This window comes from Populus alba, chromosome 1 (genome assembly GCF_005239225.2).
Source record: "Populus alba chromosome 1, ASM523922v2, whole genome shotgun sequence".
NCBI lineage: Eukaryota > Viridiplantae > Streptophyta > Magnoliopsida > Malpighiales > Salicaceae > Populus > Populus alba.
The window spans coordinates 50,731,044-50,735,309 of NC_133284.1; the positions used below are offsets into that span (position 1 = coordinate 50,731,044).

General features: G+C 37.7%; 1 pseudogene; it reads left to right on the forward strand.

The window, feature by feature from the left end:
- Positions 1–1,194: 1,194 nt before the first annotated feature.
- On the forward strand, positions 1,195–1,826 carry LOC118061195 (protein argonaute 7-like; annotated as a pseudogene).
- The last annotated feature ends 2,440 nt before the right edge of the window (positions 1,827–4,266 follow it).

Consider the following 4,266-nt stretch of genomic DNA (forward strand, 5'->3'; position numbering starts at 1 on the left):
AGATGTTTATTTTTTTCTTTCTGCAACCCTATTCAGATTGGGGGAATAAAGGCCATTAGTTTCATGGATTATGCCCTGACACCATAAGAATTGCTTCATCTCATGCTTGACAAACTCCTTACCATTATTAGTGTGCAGGACCTTAATTGAAGTTTTATACTGGGTAACAATCATTGAATAAAACTGCTTAAATGTGAGCACACAGCCTGCTTTGTATTGAGGGTGATTTGATTCAGTGGATTGGTGCAGGATTTTAGAAAACCTGCTCTGATACGATATATAATTTAGTAATGAGTTTAACATAATTCATTCATGTTTAAAATACAAGAAGCACATGGCTTCTTTATAGTCCCTTGTACAGTTTCTCCTACAGAATATATGAATACATATTGACAGTGATAGACATGGAATATAACTGAACAACTAAGAGTTCTAATCACAACTCTTTAGAAGATAATTACAATCAGAGATTAATTACAATATGCTACAAAAATATAATTGGAATAAAAATTACTTTCAATATCTTCTCTCTATAAAAGATAAAATTTATAAGCTATAAAATACTTCATGAATCCTTAAAGTTGAATGTTTATAATATTTTTATTTTTAACATATATATTTTCAAAGTTTATCTTTATAAAATATCAGTATATAATTTCTTTCTTTATATAAAAACTTAAGCATTTAAAAATCCTTATATTATTAAAAAAAAAAATGTTTTACATGTACCAACTTTTATTATCTTGGCTTCCTTTACTTATGAGATACTGCCTATTAGCCACCACAACTAGAAAATATAAATCAAATTCCAACACATGGTTGTTTTTCTAAGCTCATATGCCACAAGCCAAACATCTCAATGGCTGTCATTTAAAGTTGATGTATTTCTATACAAGCCAAGGATGAATCTAACTACGGAGTTAATTTTGTGAAGGCGGTAGGTAATGAAGGCATTGATTGCATAGTTTTGAAACTCGATCCGGTGGCTGATCCGGTCTAATGATCAAGTCATGGGTCAGATAGATTGACTTGGGTCAACCCAAAAAAAATTAAGTTGGCAAGGGAAGATATCTCTGAGGGCCACTTTTTTTTAGTTTTTCATTGATGGCATCATGGCAATGAAGAGCTCCAAAATTAGAATGAAGGGAAAAACCTGTTAAGGTTCCCCGCCTTCTTCGTCCCAATGAACTTGTGATGTTCATGGGAGTGGATGTGACTCATCCTTGCGCTCTAGACAATATCAGTCCATCTACTACTGCTATGATTGGTAGTATGAACTGGCCTACAGCAAACAAGTACGTCTCAAGAATGAGGTTGCAAACACATCGACAAGAAATCATCTAGGACCTTGGTGCAATGGTGAAAGGATTACTAGATGACTTTGTTTATCAGGAATTGAATGAACTTCCAAAAAGAATAATATTCTTTAAGGACGGAGTAACGAAGCCCAATTTTATAAGGTCCTGAAGAAGGAGTTGAAAGCCATTAGAGAAGTTTGTTCTAGATCCCCTAGTTTATAGACCTCCCCATTTCTTTTGCAGTAGTCTAGAAGAGGACATCACACACAAGGTTTGACTTTCCTTGTGAGACTGATCCATCTTCGACTAAGAACCAATTTTTTGATGAAAATATACCACCTGGGAATGTTTTGGACACTGATTACCCTGGGATTGTTGTTAACAATAGAAGCAAAATCATGCATGCATCAACACAGAGAGTCAAAACAATCTCATTTTAACAAAAGAAAACAAGCCCTTGTAGAAATAAACAGAGATAGAGATGAGGCTTACCCGACTTGCACTTTTTCAATTCTAAGAAATCTATAAAGAAAAAAAAAAGGTAGCCAGGTCTCAGCTGAGTTTACCCGGGTCAACTAGGTTCTGGGTTGACCCGCCGGATCGACCGGGTTTCGCCAGGCCAACTCCTTGACGGGTTTTTATTTAGACCTGGACCGGTCGCATGCCCGAGTTCGCTGGGTCCTGGATCGACCCGCCAAGTCGGTTCAGGTTTCAAAACTGTCGCACGTGTGCGGCGTCGCGGCGAAATGTTGGTTCCACTTTAAATCTAAAAATGTATCTATACCTATATGGCAAATATGAGAAGACAAGAAATTCTTGTCTTTTATCGGTGGAAAATGGAATGGGAGTCGCCACCTAGTATTTTGGTCACTAGGAACCTTAACTGGTCTTCGAGATTAAGTACGGGGACTGATTGCGTAAAAGGAAGGTATTAGCACCCCAAATATGCCTTACCTAAGGTAAGTTGCATTGTTTGATTGTCTGATAAAAGCTAAGATGTTATTGTATTTCTAATTGTTGGTTTGTCTACAGTTCAAGAAAAATCCTCTTCGGTAAGGAGGTCTTTATCTTATTGGGTAAAATCCTAACCATTCTAACATCTATACAAAAAAACTTTATTTTTAATATCTGGAATACGTTTTACGTATAAATTCGTAATTCCCAAATACTAAAAGAAAACTAAAGATTTTTTTAGAATTTTTGAAATATTAGCCTAGTTCTCATGGTTCTAACAAACTTATATTGAGCGATTTTGATAAAAATAGGTAGGAAAATCAACAATATTTTTTTAGGATTTTTTTTTTTAGAATTTTTGAAAGCAAAGAATTTTTTATTTTTTAAATTTCTTTTTCGATGTTTTGACAAAAACCGGGTATTTTACTACTAAATTGTATCTTTACGGTATAAAAATACAATCCAATATTAAGCAATTTTAATAAAAATATGCAGGAAAATCAACAAAAAGTTTAAGGATTTTTTAGATTTTATTTTTATTTTTTAATATATATCTATTATATATAAATAATATAAAAACATTATAATAAATAATATATAATAGTAAGTGGGTCGGGCTAGGCCGGACTCAGACCCTGAGGGTTGGGCCGATCCCGACCCAAAAAGGGACTGGGCCGGAACCAGCCTGGCCCAGAGAAAGAAAAACAACAATGTTGGGCCAGAATCAACCTGGCCCAGCCACATAACTGACGGGGGGGTTATTTCCCCCTATCCTCCTGCACGCACAATGAATTCTGCATGCAGGAGGAAAAGTATGGCACCGAAATCAAATAAAAGTGAATAAGAGTTTACCTAGCACAGAGGAGGCGATGCATTGCTGGTCTGGCTGCTTCGCTGACGATGTTGCGGTGGAGGTCGGTGGTAGTGTCGTGGCTCACGGACGGCGGCTCCAAGCGGCAGTGCTGTGGTTTCAAACGACAGAGAGAGAAAGATTCCTCCTCTTCCCTTCTCCTCCATTTCCTTTCCTCTACTTTCGTTTTTCAGTGGTTTCCCTTTATCCTCCCGGTTTGTTTTCAAGTTTCCTACCCCGTTTCAAGCTTTTCCTTCCTCCCCGTTTGGTTTTCTTAATGGTTCTCTTTAGTTTGTTCGATTTATTAACTCTCTTCGATTTGTTTTTTTAATTTCTCTTTAGTTCCTCTCTTTTGGTTCCTCCTCTCGGTCCCTTTTTTTCCCTCCCTCACGTGCTGGCGTTGGGGGTATTTATAGGACAAAAGGGAGTGAGGGCGTCCCTATTGCCACCCTATGGCAGCGTATCGGGAGCAGGGCTGGCTGCCCTGCCACAACGCCGAGTTGGTTAGCCAGTGGGCATGGCTGGCAGGGCATGGCTCCCTCGGTTTCTCATCATGAAAGTGCGTGGGGGGTCGGGTTTTGACAGGGCACGCGGCTGACAGGGTTTAATGAAGAAAGAAGAAGAAAAAAAATCTGCCTTCCCCTGCTGCACGTCTAGGGGAAGGAGAAAGGGGAACAATGTTGTTCAAAATGACACTATTTTGCTCTTCTTCTTTTGTCTTCTTTTTTTTCAACATGAAACAGCGTCGTTTTGGACAAAACACACCGTTTCATGTAAATGTGGCGCCAACACGTCAACTTCCAAATCAGTCCTTAATTATCTTTTATTCATTTCAATTGCACCCCTGAAAACGTCAATCGTCGCCCTTATAGTTGGTCGCCTTTTCCACTTTGATCCTTGGGCCTCTGATTTATGCAATTTGACCCTCAATTGATCAATAAACTTTCAATTTCTTCAATTTAGCCCCTGATTTTGTTAATTATAGCCCCTATATTTACGCGTCTTTTCCAATTTGGTCCTTGGTTTCGAATTTCCTTAATTAAGTCCCTAATTGGCCATTAAACTTCAATATTTATGCAATTAAGCCCCTGATTTGACCAAATCAACTCTTAAAAATTATAATTTGACCCCAAAACTTTAATTTCTTCCAATTAAAGCCCAAAT